At 42.3% G+C, this 18,577-nt stretch overlaps 3 non-coding genes across 3 annotated transcripts; 1 reads left to right on the top strand and 2 right to left on the bottom strand.

Moving 5' to 3' along the window:
- Nucleotides 1–220: 220 nt before the first annotated feature.
- LOC140280646 (U5 spliceosomal RNA) lies at nucleotides 221–334 on the top strand. The gene has a single exon (XR_011909583.1). It is a non-coding gene; the product is annotated as a U5 spliceosomal RNA (small nuclear RNA).
- A 3,247-nt stretch (nucleotides 335–3,581) lies between these two features.
- LOC140280509 (U2 spliceosomal RNA) lies at nucleotides 3,582–3,765 on the bottom strand. The gene has a single exon (XR_011909470.1). It is a non-coding gene; the product is annotated as a U2 spliceosomal RNA (small nuclear RNA).
- A 308-nt stretch (nucleotides 3,766–4,073) lies between these two features.
- LOC140280658 (U5 spliceosomal RNA) lies at nucleotides 4,074–4,187 on the bottom strand. The gene has a single exon (XR_011909594.1). It is a non-coding gene; the product is annotated as a U5 spliceosomal RNA (small nuclear RNA).
- Nucleotides 4,188–18,577: the final 14,390 nt, after the last annotated feature.

The following is an 18,577-nucleotide window of genomic DNA, read 5'->3' as shown; positions in this document are numbered from 1 at the left end:
GATTCTCGTGGTGTTTTTGTTGCTGCCTTGTCTTTTGCACAGAGTAAAAGACAAGGCAGCCATCGAATAGGGCCCGATTGTTCCTAGTTGGTCAGCCGAGGAGCAAGGGGGGGGGGGGGGGTGGGGGGGGGAGCAAGCGTCTCAACCAAGCAAAGCTCACCATGGGGAAGGTGGCTATGCCAACTAGCCTGATGCCCTGCTCCCGCAGTGACGGATAATCGTACTCTGGTTTCTCTTCATAACGTACAAGTCTTTCGCCTTTTACTAAAGATTTCTGTGGAGAGCAGCACTAATGAGTTGTTTCTATTTTTGGCAGGCTTTACCTTTGCGGGTGAAGCCCTTTCTGTCTGTGCAAAAGAAATCTTCTTACTGTGCAGAGTGACTTCTCTGAGTAGAGTCGCCTTACTTGTTGCGACTGTGCCGATGTTCGAAGCTGGAGTGCAAAGTTGTTGCTTGAATGGTGCTTGCTGGAGCGTGCGGGAGTGCAAAGTTATACCATTTAAAAGGGCTGAAGAGTGCTCAGTGCAGCGGGTGGGCGACACTCTGGCCACCTTGAAAACCGAGGTTACATCCACTACCAGGGGCAGCCCAAGTTCTGCCGCAAGTGTGGTGAGCATGGGCACCTGGTTGAGGCTTGTACCAAGGTGTTATGTGGGAAGAGCAGAGAAATTGGGCAAACTTTTGGAGAGTGTCCAAATGGCAGGAAATGTAATCTCTGTGGAGAATTAAATCACCTCTTCAGAGATTGCCCTAAATCTTTTGCCAACAAATTAAAGACGGTAAAGCCACAGTCAAGCCAACAAAGAGAAGGACCAAAGGTGGCAGTTGGTGAACAAAGTGAAGAGGTTGACCCAATAAATTCAAACTTCCCGCCAAAAGCTTGGATTGGAAGTGAGGAGCAAAAAGGGGAGGGGCCTGTAGAGGCCTCACCACTCAGTGTTGAAGTCTGTGAGAATTCACAGGCAGAGGGTGGAGCTACGCTAAATGAGGAGGAAGAGCAGACAGGTGAGTCTAGTGAAGATACTCACCTCCCCGAAGGTCAACAGCCGAAGAGGACGGCATCTGAGCCTCTGATTCCCCAGTGGTATCAGAGAAGAGGGGAAGGGTTAGGTCCCTTTCAGACAGTTCTTCAGTGGAAGAACCTAGAGTCTTCCCCTCCGACTCACCAAATGAGGTCTCCTTTTTAACTTCAGCTCTGCAATCAACCCCCAGGGACTCAAAGTTAAATGCAACATTGCGTCAGAGGCCAACACCGAGAGTCCGAAAAGGAAATATAGATCACCCTACTCACTTTTCACCTAAAGAAATGAAGGAAGAGCTAGTTTCCCAAGAAATAACCTGTGTGTAATTTGTTTTGATAACTTAGAAAAACGAAAATGACATACCTACTTTCCTTTATGCTTTTAATGGTTCTCACCTTCTCAACACTAAATGTGAGAAGTGTGAAATCAAAGACAAGAGCCCAGAGTATTTTATCCTTCTTAGACTCCATAAAATCAGATGTGTTTTTAATACAAGAATGTGGACTACCTTTTTAAAAAAACCATAGACAATGGGAGGAAATGTGGCCCCATTTATCGATATGGAGTGGCTCAAATCAAAATAAAAATGATGGTGTGGCCATTCTAATTAAAAATCCGCATGTTCTGGTGAAAGGTAGCACAGTGGTGAGAGACGGACGGGCACTTTTAGCACACTTGAATTTTATGGGGCAAGACTTTAACCTCTTAAATATTTATGGTTTCAATGGAAAAAATGAAAGGTATGACCTTTTAGAAGATATACAGCTTTACATGCTAGGGCAAGTACCTTTAGTTGTAGGAGGGGATTTTAACTGTATCTTGAGCAGGAAAGATAGAAAAAGAGCAGGGGTAGATTTTAAAGTGGATAAGACTTCGATTTTACTTCAGGGCATATGCAGGGATTTTAAGCTTACTGACTGTTTTAAAACCATGCATCCCAGAGAGGAGGGCTTCACCTGGTTTAGTCATGATGGCACCAGAGCCTCTCGCATTGATTATTTCTTTACTAGAGATTGCCCACCCACTGATGTTAGATTAACCCCTGTTTTCTTTTCAGACCACCTTATGCTCTCCTGCACCCTTTCACCCCCTTCTGGTGTGACGGTAGGAAGTGGTCTGTGGAAACTCAACTGTTCCCTGTTGGAGGATGAAATCATAGTCAGTCAGTACAGGGAATGTTATAAAGAGTGGCAGACCCTTCAAGACCTCTACGAAACACATGCACAATGGTGGGAAATGGTGAAGGAAACGACCCAGACTTTTTTTAAACAGCAAGGTAAACGTAAAAAAAGGAAAGAGAATAGATGTATGATGGGACTACATAAACGCTTACAGCGCTACTTTAAACTAAATCAGTGTGGCATAGACTTTAAAGAAGAAATCAAAGATGTCAAAAAGGAAATGTCAGTTTTAGCAGAAATAAAGAGTAAAGGAATTTTTGTAAGAAGCAGGGAGCAGGAAATTGAGGAAGGTGAAAAAGAAAGAAAGTTAAGAAAATAAAAAGGAGTGTCTTCAAAATCTAAAAAGAGAAGATGGGTTTTTAACAAAATCCACACAAGAGATGATTGAAACTGTACATACCTTTTATAGTAACATGTACAAAGAGAAACCAGTGCACTTGGAAACATCGGCAGAAATCTTAAAATTCGTTGACAAAACCGTAAAAGAGAATGCACACTTGACACAGAATTTTACTGCTTTAGAGTTAAAAAAATGCCTAACAGGTTTTAAGAGAAGTCGAGCTCCGGGTTTAGACGGGCTTCCTGCAGAATTCTATCTGACCTATTGGGACCTTTTATCATCAGACATTTTAGATGTTTTTAAAGATTTTGAAAAACTCGACCGACTGCCTGACAGTTTTAGAGTGGGAATAGTGACTCTACTTTATAAAAAAAATGATAAGACTGACCTAAAGAATTGAAGGCCCATCACACTTTTAAACTTTGACTGTAAACTTTTTTGCAAGGTTTTAGCGACACGGATGTCCTCTGTTTTAGAGGAGGTAATTCACCCAGACCAAGCTTGTGCCATCTCAGGGAGACAACTCACCGACAGCCTCGTACTGATTCGAGACATCATTGATTACGCTAGAGACAGAAACACCCGGCTTGTCATCTTAAATTTAGACTTTGAAAAAGCATTTGATCGGGTCTCGCATCAATATCTCTTTCAGGTGTTGCAGCCATCGAAAAGGGCCCGATTGTTCCTACTTGGTGAGCTTTGCTTGGTTGAGACGCTTGCCCCCCCCCCCCTGCTCCTCGGCTGACCAAGTAGAAACAATCTATTCGATGGCTGCCTTGTCTTTTACTCTGTGCAAAAGACAAGTCAGCCACAAACACCACGGGAACACCGTATTGAGGCTTTGTTCTGACCACTCATTCGGTGTCGCGTTTCTTTCAAGCAATTCTCCCGGTTAACCCGCACTCGGCTCGCTCCCAGAGCCGTGTTAAAGTCCACTTCACATTCACTCTCTTTTCTCAGCAGATTAAAAGAAAGTTTCATCTTGGGCTCCCTGAAACTTCCATCCTGCACCGCTGTTTGCTTTTTCACAAGAGCAGAGGAGAGCGCACCGTTCCCAGCGGCACTGCAGTACCGGGTCGAGGCTTGGAGTGAACGGAGCAAGCTTCTTTTTCAACTCCTATTCTTAAAAATCCATTTAATATGTTGTCCTCGTATAGAGGACATATTAAACTGATAAGAACAGATACTACACTTGATCTTAGCCAAAAGGCCGAGAAGCGATAACTGTCCACTGTTTCAGGTCCGAGGGCCCTTGCTGGCACAATGCGCACTTGTAGCAGTGTTCTTTTTATGGCCATAGGTGGCCAGAGTGTCACGTTGCACCTCCGCCCACCCGCTGCACTGAGCACTCTTCAGCCCTTTTAAATGGTATAACTTTGCACTCCCGCACGCTCCAGCAAGCACCATTCAAGCAACAACTTTGCACTCCAGCTTCGAACATCGGCACAGTCGCAACAAGTAAGGCGACTCTACTCAGAGAAGTCACTCTGCAAAGTAGCAAGATTTCTTTTGCACAGACAGAAAGGGCTTCACCCGCAAAGGTAAAGCCTGCCAATAATAGAAACAACTCATTAGTGCTGCTCTCCACGGAAGTCTTTAGTAAAAGGCGAAAGACTTGTATGTAATGAAGAGAAACCAGAGTACGATTATCCGTCACTGCGGGAGCAGGGCATCAGGCTAGTTGGCATAGCCACCTTCCCCATGGTGAGCTTTGCTTGGTTGAGACGCTTGCTCCCCCCCCCCCTTGCTCCTCGGCTGACCAAGTAGGAACAATCGGGCCCTATTCGATGGCTGCCTTGTCTTTTACTCTATGCAAAAGACAAGGCAGCAACAAAAACACCACGAGAATCCTGTATTGAGGCTTTGTTCTGATCGCTCATTCGGTGTCGCGTTTCTTTCAAGCAATTCTCCCGGTTAGCCGACACTCGGCTCGCTCCCATAGCCGTGTTAAAGTCTACTTCGCATTCACTCTCTTTTCTCTGCAGACTCTTGGGATTTTATCTATAAAATTAATTCCTTCACTCAAACTATGTTAACTGCTTTGTCGTTCATATTTACCATGTCTAGAAAGATTTAAACAAAAAAAACAACGTTGTACTTTGCAGTAAAAGAAAGAGCAAATCTAAAGTTTCAGGAATCCGAGAATAAGCTTACTTTCATGAGTGCTTCACGATTTCGGATTTTGCTATAAAATGAATTCCTTTACTCAAACTAAATTAAAACTGCTAAACCGCTAATCTGTTACATGTAAGGCAGATGTCAAATTTACCGAAATAGGATCTAAGGGTATTCGGCCAATTGAGCTGTAGCAGCTTCGGTAAAAGAGTATAAGTTGAAGAGTTTGTGAATAAAGGTGTGCGCACACATAGTGAGCTGTAGGAAAATAGGCAGGGAGCAATGCCGGCTGGGGTATATGTTCTTGTATGTTGTCTGACTGTTTGATTTGAATGTGTTGTGTAAGTGTCCTGTTGAATGTTTGGGCTTTGACACTTCACTGTGGTTGTTAACTGTGTGGTGTGTCCTGAAATGTTATATGTTTGGGCTGTGTGACATGCTTAATGCTTGTCAGTAGCTACCCACTTATTCATATATAGCAACTGACAACATAAGAAGTCTGGACATACTTTGATAGTAGTTGTAGAAGTATCCTTATTGATAATAGATAAACTAATTCATAGTGATAGAACAGTAGATGAACAGGTGCCTGCACGTCTCACGAAAATAAAATGGGTGTATGATTGCTGACGGCAGAGCAATACTGCCAAACTTATGAGTTCTTGTGGCAAACTTGATTCAGTGTCTTGACGTGTATACGCTGTTTCGCTGACTTGATTGTCACAAGAAACAAAGTGTGTTTGATAAGATCCGACCATTTTATTACGGGAGGATCAGTATGTATGGATTCTGATGTGACTGATAAACCCATTCGTATCTTAAGCATAATCTAATACGTGAGACAACGCCCTGGCACACAATCAAAAAAAAAAAGAGAGAGCGGTTTTGTGTCCCCACAGTCCATAATGTAGAAAAGAGAGAAAAAAGCCTTTCTGATTTTGTGTGTGTGCTCATAGTGCAGAGTGTAGAGAAAAGAGAGAAAAGAAAGCCGTTTTGGTGTCACGGGTGTTGTGACTTACACACACACATTTCTGAATTGAGAAAAGAAATTATTTTAGAGGAAGCAGTAGAGTTTAGATCCCACATTTGTTGATAGGCATTCATTTATTTCTTCACTTCTGATGAAGTTTCAACAATAAACAACAAACTTTGTATTATGAGAAAGAACCAGACTCATTCTTCAGGAATCCGAAAATAAGCAAGAATTCGGATTCTCCTATAAAACGAATTAATTAACTCAAACCAAGTTAAGACTGCTTTGTCCTTCATATTTATTCATGTCTAATCAAGTTTCAACGATAAACAACGTTGTACTTTGTAGAATGAGAAAGAACTTCTTCAGCAATAAGCATCTCTCGACATATGACGAAATACAGATTTTGCTATAAAATTAATTTCTTCTATCAGCGTGACTTAAAACTGTTTGACCTCCTTATTTTTCCACTTCAAATCAAGTTTCAACAATTAAAAAAAAATTGTAGTTTGAGAAAGAACAACTTAATCTTCAGCAATCAGTATAAAAAGAGGGTAACAAAAGGTGCAAATGCCAACCATACATCACTAAAAGGTGGATCGGAAGTATTCAGCTGCAAGTAGGTGTGAATGTTCGACCATAATTTGTAAAAAGTGGGTAAGAAAAGGTTCGAATGCCCGACTAAATATGAACAAAAGCGGGAGGAGAGGTCTTCGGATGAGAGTGGGTGAGAATTTCCTACCATACAAGTATGGTGGAGAGGAAGCTGTGATTGGCCGACAATAGTAAAAAGCAGGTGAGAAAAGGTGCGAATGTCAAAACATACATGATCAAAACAGGGAGCAAGAAGTTGTGAATGTCCGACTATATTTGGTGAAAAGCAGGTGAAGCAAGGTCTGAATGCCCAACCTTACATCATCAAAAGCGAGATCAGAGGTTTTTGGCTGCAAGAAGGCCATAGTTTGCCAAAAGCGGGTAAGGTGCGAATGACCGACTAAATATCAACAAAAGTGGGGGCGGAGGTCTTCGGATGCAAGTGGGTGTGAATATCCCACCATACAAGTATGGTGGAGAGGAAGCTGTGAATGGCCGACCATAGTTTGCAAAAAGCGGGTGAGAAAAGGTGCGAATGTCCAACCATACATGATCAAACCAGGGAGCGGAGGTGTTTGGCTGCGACAAGGTGTGAATGTCCACCCATAATTAATGAAAAACGGGCAACAAGTAGGTTCGAATGCCCAAACATACATCATCAAAAGCAGGAGTGGATGTGTTCGGCTTCAAGAAGGTATGAATGTCCATCAATAATTGCTATAAAACATGAAAGAAAATTTTCGAATATCAAACCGCACATAATCATAAGCGGGAGAGAAGGTGTTCCGCTGCAAGAAGGTGTGAATATCCACCCATAATTACTGAAAAATGGGTAAGAAAAGGTGCGAATGCCCAACCATACATCATCAAAAGCAGGAGTGGATGTGTTCGGCTACAAGAAGGTTTGAATGTCCGACCATAGTTTGTAAAAAGCGGGTAAGAACAGGTTTGTATGCCCGACTGTACACAATCAAAAGAGGGAGCGGAGTTGTTCAGCTACAAGAAGGTGTGAAAGTCCGACCATGGTTTGTAAAAAGCGGGTAAGAACAGGTTCGTATGCCCGAATATACACCATCAAATGCGGGAGCGGAGGTGTTCGGCTGTGAGTAGGTGTGAATCTCCAACCATAATTGCTGAAAAATGTGTTAGAAAAGGTAAGAATGCCGGTCCATACATCATCAAAAGCGGGAGAGGTGGTGTTCGGCTGCAAGTAGGTGTGAATGTCCAGCCATAATTACTCACAAATGGGTAAGAAAAGGTAGTATTGCCAGACCATACATGATCAAAACAGGGAGCGGAGGTGGTTAAGCTGCAAGAAGGTGTTAATGTCCGACTAAAGTTTGTAAAAAGCGGGTAAGAAAAGGTGCGAATGCCCGACAATGTATGATCAAAAGAGGGAGCGGAGGTTTTTGGCTGAAAGAAGGTCTGAATGTCCAACCATAATTTGTAAAAACCGGGGAAGAAAAGGCTCGAAAGCCCGACTATACACCATCAAAAGCTGGAGCGGAGGTGTTCAGCTGCAAGAAGGTCTGAATGTCCATCAATAATTGCTAGAAAACATGAAAGAGAATTTTCGAGTATCAAACCGCACATGATAATAATCGGGAGAGGAGGTGTTCAGCTGCAAGGTGTGAATGTCCACCCATAATTACTGAAAAATGGGTAAGAAAAGGTGCGAATTCCCAACCATACATCATCAAATGCACGAGTGGATGTGTTCGGCTACAAGAAGGTTTGAATGTCCGACCATAGTTTGTAAAAAGCGGGTAAGAAAAGGTTCGAATGCCCAAACATACACCATCAAAAGAGGGAGCGGAGGTGTTCCGCTGTAAGAAGGTGTGAATGTCCGACCATAGTTGGTAAAAAGCGAGTAAGATAAGGTTAAAATACCAGAGTGTACACAATCAATAGCGGGAGCGGAGTTGTTCGGCTACTAAAAGGTGTGAAAGTCCAACCCTGGTTTTAAAAAGCGGGTAAGAAAAGGTTCGAATGCCCGAACATACACCATCAAAAGAGGTAGCGGAGGTGTTCCGCTGTAAGACGGTGTGAATGTCCGATCATAGTTGGTAAAAAGCGGGTAAGAAAAGGTTAAAATACCCGACTGTACACAATCAAAAGAGGGAGCGGAGTTGTTCAGCTAAGAGAAGGTGTGAAAGTCCGACCATGGTTTGTAAAAAGCGGGTAAGAAAAGGTTCGTATGCCCGAATATACACTATCAAAACCGGAAGCGTAGGTGTTCGGCTGCAAGAAGGTGTGAACGTCCGACCAAAGTTTGTGAAAAAGCAGTTAAGAAAAGGTTCGAATATCTAACCAAACATAATCAAAAGCGGGAGCAGAGCTGTTCGACTGCAAGTAGGTGTGAATGTCAGAGAATAATTTGCAAAAAGCTGATGAGAAATGGTGAGAAATCCCGACTATACACCATCAAATGCGGTAGCGGAGTTGTTCTGCTGTGAGTAGGTGTGATTCTCCAACTATAATTGCTGAAAAATGTGTTAGAAAAGGTAAGAATGCCGGTCCATACATCATCAAAAGCGAGAGAGGTTGTGTTCGGCTGCAAGTAGGTGTGAATGTCCAGCCATAATTACTCACAAACGGGTAAGAAAAGGTAGTATTGCCAGACCATATATGATCAAAACAGGGAGCGGAGGTGGTTCAGCTGCAAGAAGGTTTGAATGTCCGACTAAAGTTCAAATATATTAACAAAAGCGGAAGGAGAGGTCTTCGGATGAGAGTGGTTGAAAATTTCCGACCATAATGTATAAAATGCGGTGAAAAAAAGGTGTGATAGAACACTAAAAGGTGGAGCGGAAGTGTTCGGCTGCAAGAAGGTGTGAATGTCCGACTATATTTGGTGAAAAGCAGGTGAAGCAAGGTCTGAATGCCCAACCTTACATCATCAAAAGCGAGATCAGAGGTGTTTGGCTGCAAGAAGGCCATAGTTTGCCAAAAGCGGGTAAGGTGTGAATGTCCGACTAAATATCAACAAAATTTGGGGCGGAGGTCTTCGGATGCAAGTGGGTGTGAATATCCCACCATACAAGTATGGTGGAGAGTAAGCTGTGAATAGCCGACCATAGTTTGGAAAAAGCGGGTAAGAAAAGGTTTGAATGCCCGAACATACACCATCAAAAGAGGGAGCGGAGGTGTTCTGCTGTACGAAGGTGTGAATGTCCAACCATACTTGGTAAAAAGCGGGTAAGAAAAGGTTAAAATACCCGACTGTACACAATCAATAGCGGGAGCGGATGTGTTCGGCTACAAGAAGATGTGAAAGTCCGACCATGGTTTGTAAAAAGCGGGTAAGAAAAGGTGCGAATGTCCGACAATGTATGATCAAAAGAGAGAGCGGAGGTTTTGGGATACAAGAATGTTTGAATGTCCCACCATAGTTTGTAAAAAGCGGGTAAGAAAAGGTTCGAATGCCCGACTATACACCATCAAAAGCGGGAGCGGAGGTGTTCTGCTGTACGAAGGTGTGAATGTCCGACCATAGTTGGTAAAAAGCGGGTAAGAAAAGGTTAAAATACCCGACTGTACAAAATCAATAGCGGGAGCGGAGTTGTTCGGCTACAAGAAGGTGTGAAAGTCCGACCATGGTTTGTAAAAACCGGGAAGAAAAGGCTCGAAAGCCCGAGTATACACCATCAAAAGTGGGAGCGGAGGTGTTCAGCTGCAAGACGGTCTGAATGTCCATCAATAATTGCTTTAAAACAAGAAAGTAAATTTTCTAATATCAAACCGCACATGATCATAAGCGGGAGAGGAGGTGTTCGGCTGCAAGAAGGTGTGAATGTCCACCCATAATTCATGAAAAATGGGAAAAAAAAAAGGTGCGAATGCCTAACAATACATTATCAAAAGCAGGTGTGAATGTCAGATCATAATTTGTAAAAAGCTGATGAGAAAGGGTGAGAATGCCCGACTATACACCATCAAATGCGGGAGCGGAGGTGTTCGGCTCTGAGTAGGTGTGAATGTCCGACCATAATTGCTGAAGAATGTGTTAGAAAAGGTAAGAATGCTGGACCATACATCATCAAAAGCGGTAGAGGTTGTGTTCGGCTGCAAAAAGGTGTGACTGTTCGACTAAAGTTTGTAAAAAGTGGGTAAGACAAGGTGCGAATGCCTGACAATGTATGATCAAAAGCGGGAGCGGAGGTGTTCAGCTGCAAGAAGGTCTACATGTCCATCAATAATTGCTAGAAAACATGAAAGAAACTTTTCGAAAATCAAACCGCACATGATCATAAGTGGGATAGGAGGTGTTCAGCTGCAAGGTGTGAATGTCCACCCATAATTCCTGAAAAATGGGCAAAAAAAAGGTGTGAATGCCCAACCATACATCATCAAAAGCAGGAGTGGAAGTGTTCGGCTACAAGAAGGTGTGAACGTCCAACCAAAATATGTAAAAAGAAGTTAAGAAAAGGTTCGAATATCCAACCAAACATAATCAAAAGCGGGAGCAGAGCTGTTCGACTGCAAGTAGGTGTGAATGTCAGATCATAATTTGCAAAAAGCTGATGAGCAAGGGTGAGAATGCCCGACTATACATCATCAAATGCGGGAGCGGAGTTGTTCGGCTGTGAGTAGGTGTGAATCTCCGACCATAATTGCTGAAAAATGTGTTAGAAAAGGTAAAAATGCCGGTCCATACATCATCAAAAGCGAGAGAGGTTGTGTTCGGCTGCAAGTAGGTGTGAATGTCCAGCCATAATTACTCACAAACGGGTAAGAAAAGGTAGTATTGCCAGACCATATATGATCAAAACAGGGAGCGGAGGTGGTTCAGCTGCAAGAAGGTTTGAATGTCAAACTAAAGTTCAAATATATTAACAAAAGCGGGAGGAGAGGTCTTCGGATGAAAGTGGTTGAAAATTTCCAACCATAATGTATAAAATGCGGTGAAAAAAAAGGTGTGATAGAACACTAAAAGGTGGAGCGGAAGTGTTCGGCTGCAAGAAGGTGTGAATGTCCGACCATACTTGGTAAAAAGCGGGTAAGAAAAGGTTAAAATACCCGACTGTACACAATCAATAGCGGGAGCGGATGTGTTCGGCTACAAGAAGGTGTGACAGTCCGACCATGGTTTGTAAAAAGCGGGTAAGAAAAGGTGCAAATGTCCGACAATGTATGATCAAAAGAGAGAGCGGAGGTTTTCGGATACACGAAGGTTTGAATGTCCTGCCAAAGTTTGTAAAAAGCGGGTAAGAAAAGGTTCGAATGCCCGACTATACACCATAAAAAGCGGGTGCGGAGGTGTTCCGCTGTAAGACGGTGTGAATGTCCGACCATAGTTGGTAAAAAGCGGGTAAGAAAAGGTTAAAATACCCGACTGTACACAATCAATAGCGGGAGCGGAGTTGTTCGGCTACAAGAAGGTGTGAAAGTCCGACCATGGTTTGTAAAAAGCAGTTAAGAAAAGGTTCGAATATCCAACCAAACATAATCAAAAGCGGGAGCAGAGCTGTTCGACTGCAAGTAAGTGTGAATGTCCAGCCATAATTACTCACAAACGGGGGAAGAAAAGGTAGTATTGCCAGACCATACATGATCAAAACAGGGAGCGGAGGTTCAGCTTCAAGGTGTTAATGTCTGACTATAGTTTGTAAAAAGCGGGTAAGACAAGGTGCGAATGCCAAACAATGTATGATCAAAAGAGAGAGCGGAGGTGTTCGGCTGCAAGGTCTGAATGTCCAACCATAATTTGTAAAAACTGGGTAAGAAAAGGCTCGAAAGCCCGACTATACATCATCAAAAGCGGGAGCGGAGGTGTTCAGCTGCAAGAAGATGTGAATGTTCGACTAAAGTTTGTAAAAAGCTGGTAAGACAAGGAGCGATGTCCCGACATTGTATGATCAAAAGCGGGAGCGGAGGTGTCCAGCTGTGAGTAGGTGTGAATGTCCGACCATAATTGCTGAAAAATGTGTTAGAAAAGGTAAGAATACTGGACCATACATCATCAAAAGCGGGAGAGGTGGTGTTCGGCTGCAAGAAGGTGTGAAAGTCCGACAATGGTTTGTAAAAAGTGGGTAAAAAAAGGTTCAAATGCCCGAATATACATCATCAAAAGCGGAAGCGGAGGTGTTCGGATGCAAGAAGGTGTGAACGTCCGACCAAAGTTTGTAAAAAGCAGTGAAAAGCGAGAAAAAGCATTTCGTGAGTTCTGCATGATTTGGGATTTTGCTTATAAAATGCATTACTTCACTCAAACTATGTTAAAACTGATTTGTCCTTCATATTTACCATGTCTAGAAATATTTAAACAAAAAAACAACGTTGTACTTTGCAGTAAAAGAAAGAGCAAATCTAAAGTTTCAGGAATCCGAGTATAAGCCTGCTTTCATGAGTTCTGCACGATTTCGGATTTTGCTATAAAATGAATTGCTTTGCTCAAACCAAGTTAAAACTGCTTTGTCCTTCCATATTCATCAATGTCTAGATCGACTTCAACAAAGAAAAACATTGGACTTTGCAGTAGAAGAAGTTGAAATCCATCTACACATTGATTAATATGAAGGACAAAGTAGTTCCCACTTGCCCATAAGAAAATAAGCTTATTCTCGGATTCCTGATCCTTCAGTGTTGCTCTTTCTTCTACTGCAAAATACAATGTTGTTCTTTGTTGAAGTCGATCTAGACATTGATAAATATGAAGGAAAAAGCAGTTTTAACTTGGTTTGAGTGAATTAATTCATTTTATACATAAAATCCGAAATCGTGCAGAACTCATGAAAATAAGCTTATTCTCGGATTCCTAAAACTTTTGATTGGCTCTTTCTTTTACTGCAAAGTACAACGTTGTTTTTTTTGTTTAAATATATCGAGACATTGATAAATATGAAGGTAAAAGCCGTTTTAACATAGTTTGAGTGAAGGAATTCATTTTATAGATAAAATCCCAAATCATGCAGAACTCCTCAAAAGGGGCGTATGGCTTAATAACAAGTGTGGTTCTTTCTCATTCAGGGTAGTATGAGGAAGTTTATGCTTGAAATATATGTAGAAATGGGTACATATGAAGGACAAAGCAGTGTTAACTTAGTTTGAGTGAAGGAATTCATTTTATACATAAAATCCCAAATCATGCAGAACGTATGAAAAGAAGCTTATTCTCGGATTCCTGATCCTTCAGTTTTGCTCTTTCTTCTACTGCAAAATACAATGTTGTTCTTTGTTGAAGTCGATCTAGACATTGATAAATATGAAGGAAAAAGCAGTTTTAACTTGGTTTGAGTGAATGAATTCATTTTATACATAAAATCCGAAATCGTGCAGAACTCATGAAAATAAGCTTATTCTCGGATTCCTAAAACTTTTGATTTGCTCTTTCTTTTATTGCAAAGTACGTTGTTTTTTTGTTTAAATCTATCGACACATTGATATATATGAAGGTAAAAGCCGTTTTAACATAGTTTGAGTGAAGGAATTAATTTTATAGATAAAATCCCAAATCATGCAGAACTCCTCAAAAGGGAGGTATGGCTTAATCACAAGTGTGGCTCTTTCTCATTCAGGGTAATATGAGGAAGTTTATGCTTGAAATATATGTAGAAATGGGTACATATGAAGGACAAAGCAGTGTTAACTTAGTTTGCATGAAGAAATTCATTTTATACATAAAATCCGAAATCGTGCAGAACTCATGAAAATAAGCTTATTCTCGGATTCCTAAAACTTTTGATTTGCACTTTCTTTTACTGCAAAGTACAACGTTGTTTTTTGTTGAAATCTATCTAGACATTGATTACATTCACATCTACTTGCAGTCGAACACCTTCTCATCCACTTATGATCATGTGCGGTTGGGCTTTCGCACCTTTTCTTACCCATTATTCAGTAATTATGGGTGGACATTCAGACCTTCTTGCAGCCGAAAACCTCCGCTCCTCTTTTGATCATACATTGTCGGGCATTCACACCTTGTCTTACCCGCTTTTTACAAACTTTAGTCGGACATTCAAACCTTCTTGCAGCTGAACCACCTCCGCTCCCTGTTTTGATCATATATGGTCTGGCAATAGTACCTTTTCTTACCCGTTTGTGAGTAATTATGGCTGGACATTCACACCTTCTTGCAGCCGAACACAACCTCTCCCGCTTTTGATGATATATGGTCCGGCCTTCTTACCTTTTCTAACACATTTTTCAGCAATTATGGTCGGACATTCACACCTACTCACAGACGAACACCTCCGCTCCCACATTTGATAGTGTATAGTTGGGCATTCTCACCCTTTCTCATCAGCTTTTTGCAAATTATGATCTGATATTCACACCTACTTGAAGTCGAACAGCTCTGCTCCCGCTTTTGATTATGTTTGGTTGGATATTCGAACATTTTCTTAATGCTTTTTACAAACTTTGGTCGGACGTTCACACCGTCTTGCAGCCGAACACCTCCGCTTCCGCTTTTGATGGTGTATAGTCAGGCATTCGAGCCTTTTCTTACCCACCTATTACTTACTATGGTTGGACATTCAAACCTTCTTGTAGCCGAACACATCCGCTCCTGCTTTTGATGATGTATGATTTGGCATTCGCACCTTTTCTTACCCATTTTTCAGTAATTATTGGTCGGACATTCAGACCTTCTTGCACCTGAACACCTCTGCTCCCGCTTTTGATGGTGTATAGTCGGGCTTTCGAGCCTTTTCTTCCCCGATTTTTACAAATTATGGTTGGACATTCAGACCTTGCAGCCGAAAACCTCCGCTCCCTCTTTTGATCATACATTGTCGGGCATTCGCCCCTTGTCTTACACGGTTTTTACAAACTTTAGTCAGACATTCACACCTTGCAGCTGAACCACCTCCATTCCCTGTTTTGATCATGTGTGGTCTGGAAATACTACCTTTTCTTCCCCCGTTTGTGAGTAATTATGGCTGGACATTCACACCTACTTGCAGCCGAAAAACCACCTCTCCCGCTTTTGATGATGTATTGTCCGGCATTCTAGTCTTTTCTATCACATTTTTCAGCAATTATGATCTGACATTCACACCTACTTGCAGTCGAACAGCTCTGCTCCCGCTTTTGATTATGTTCGGTTGGATATTCAAACCTTTTCTTAACTGCTTTTTAAAAACTTTTGTCGGAAGTTCACACCTTCTTGCAGCCGAACACCCCCGCTTCCGCTTTTGATGGTATATATTCGGGTATTCGAACCTTCTCTTACCCGCTTTTTACAAACCATGGTTGGACTTTCATACCTTCTTGTAACTGAACAACTCCACTCCTGCTTTTGATGATTTATGGTTGGACATTCGCATCTTTTCCTACCCATTTTTCAGTAATTATAGATGGATATTCACATCTTCTTGCAGCTGAACACCTCCTCTCCCGCTAATGATCATGTAAGGTTTGATATTCGAAAATTTTCTTTCATGTTTTAAAGCAATTATTAATGGACATTCACACCTACTTGCAGCCGAACACCACCTCTCCCGCTTTTGATGATGTATGGACCGGCATTCTTACCTTTTCTAACACATTTTTCAGCAATTATGGTTGGAGAATCACACCTACTCACAGCCGAACAACTCCGCTACCGCATTTGATGGTGTATAGTCGGGATTTCTCACCCTTTCTCATCAGCTTTTTGCAAATTATTCTCTGACATTCACACCTACTTGCAGTCGAACAGCTCTGCTCCCGCTTTTGATTATGTTTGGTTAGATATTCGAACCTTTTCTTAACTGCTTTTTTACAAACTTTGGTCGGACGTTCACACCTTCTTGCAGCCGAACACCTACACTTCCGGTTTTGATAGTGTATATTCGGGCATACGAACCTTTTCTTACCCGCTTTTTACAAACCATGGTCGGACTTTCACACCTTTTAGTAGCCGAACAACTCCGCTCCCGCTATTGATTGTGTACAGTCGGGTATTTTAACCTTTTCTTACCCGCTTTTTACCAACTATGGTCGGACATTCACACCGTCTTACAGCAGAACACCTCTGCTCCCGCTTTTGATGGTGTAGAGTCGGGCATTCGAACCTTTTCTTACACGCTTTTTACAAACTATGGTGGGACATTCAAACCTTCTTGTATCCGAAAACCTCCGCTCTCTCTTATGATCATACATTGTCGGACATTCGCACCTTTTCTTACCCGCTTTTTACAAACCATGATCAGACTTTCACACCTTCTTGTAGCCGAACACATCCGCTCCCGCTAATGATTGTGTACAGTCGGGTATTTTAACCTTTTCTTACCCGCTTTTTACCAACTATGGTCGGACATTCACACCGTCTTACAGCGGAACACCTCCGCTCCCTCTTTTGATGGTGTATGTTCGGGCATTCGAACCTTTTCTTACCCGCTTTTTACAAACCAGGGTTGGAACACCTCCTCTCCCGCTTATGATCATGTACGGTTTGATATTCGAAAATTTACTTTCTTGTTTTAAAGGAATTATTGATGGACATTCAAACCTTCTTTTTGATGGTGTATAGTCGGGCTTTCGAGCCTTTTCTTCCCGGTTTTTACAAACCATGGTCGGACTTTCACACCTTCTTGTAGCCGAACAACTCCGCTCCCTCTTTTGATTGTGTACAGTCGGGTATTTTAAACTTTTCTTACCCGCTTTTTACCAACTATGATCGGACATTCACACCGTCTTACAGCGGAACACCTCCGCTCCCTCTTTTGATGGTGTATGTTCGGGCATTCGAACCTTTTCTTACCCGCTTTTTACAAACCAGGGTTGGACTTTCACACCTTTTAGTAGCCGAACAACTCCGCTCCCGCTATTGATTGTGTACAGTCGGGTATTTCAACCTTTTCTTACCCGCTTTTTACCAACTATGGTCGGACATTCACACCGTCTTACAGCGGAACACCTCCTCTCCCGCTTTTGATGGTGTATAGTCGGGCATTCGAACCTTTTCTTACCCGCTTTTTACAAACTATGGTGGGACATTCAAACCTTCTTGTATCCGAAAACCTCCGCTCTCTCTTTTGATCATACATTGTCGGACATTCGCACCTTTTCTTACCCGCATTTTACAAACCATGGTCGGACTTTCACACCTTCTTACCTTCTTGTAGCCGAACACATCCGCTCCCGCTATTGATTGTGTACAGTCGGGTATTTTAACCTTTTCTTACCCGCTTTTTACCAACTATGGTCGGACATTCACACCTTCGTACAGCGGAACACCTCCGCTCCCTCTTTTGATGGTGTATGTTCGGGTATTCAAACCTTTTCTTACCCGCTTTTTCCAAACTATGGTCGGCTATTCACAGCTTCCTCTCCACCATACTTGTATGGTTGGATATTCACACCCACTTGCATCCGAAGACCTCTGCCCCAAATTTTTTTGATATTTATTCGGACATTCGCACCTTACCCGCTTTTGGCAAACTATGGCCTTCTTGCAGCCAAACACCTCTGATCTCGCATTTGATGATGTAAGGTTTGGCATTCAGACCTTGCTTCACCTGCTTTTCACCAAATATAGTCGGACATTCACACCTTCTTGCAGCCGAACACTTCCGCTCCACCTTTTAGTGTTCTATCACACCTTTTTTTCACCGCATTTTATACATTATGGTTGGAAATTTTCAACCACTCTCATCCGAAGACCTCTCCTCCCGCTTTCTTTAATATATTTGAACTTTAGTCGGACATTCAAACCTTCTTGCAGCTGAACCACCTCCGCTCCCTGTTTTGATCATATATGGTCTGGCAATACTACCTTTTCTTACCCGTTTGTGAGTAATTATGGCTGGACATTCACACCTACTTGCAGCCGAACACAACCCCTCTCGCTTTTGATGATGTATGGACCGGCATTTTTACCTTTTCTAACACATTTTTCAGCAATTATGGTCGGAGATTCACACCTACTCACAGCCGAACAACTCCGCTCCCGCATTTGATGATGTATAGTCGGGCATTCTCACCCTTTCTCATCAGCTTTTTGCAAATTATGATCTGACATTCACACCTACTTGCAGTCGAAAAGCTCTGCTCCCGCTTTTGATTATGTTTGGTTGGATATTCGAACCTTTTCTTAACTGCTTTTTACATATTTTGGTTGGACGTTCACACCTTCTTGTAGCCGAACACATGCACTCCTGCTTTTGATGATGTATGGTTGGGCATTCACACCTTTTTTTTGCCCATTTTTCAGGAATTATGGGTGGACATTCACACCTTGCAGCTGAACACCTCCTATCCCACTTATGATCATGTGCGGTTTGATTTTCGAAAAGTTTCTTTCATGTTTTCTAGCAATTATTGATGGACATGTAGACCTTCTTGCAGCTGAACACCTCCGCTCCCGCTTTTGATCATACATTGTCGGGCATTCGCACCTTGTCTTACCCACTTTTTACAAACT

This window comes from Leuresthes tenuis, unplaced genomic scaffold (assembly GCF_036924035.1).
Source record: "Leuresthes tenuis unplaced genomic scaffold, fLeuTen1.0.hap1 SCAF_21, whole genome shotgun sequence".
NCBI classification, from domain to species: Eukaryota; Metazoa; Chordata; class Actinopteri; order Atheriniformes; family Atherinopsidae; genus Leuresthes; species Leuresthes tenuis.
The sequence above is the reverse complement of the archived record's forward strand: the minus strand, read 5'-3'. Positions and strand labels throughout refer to the sequence as shown.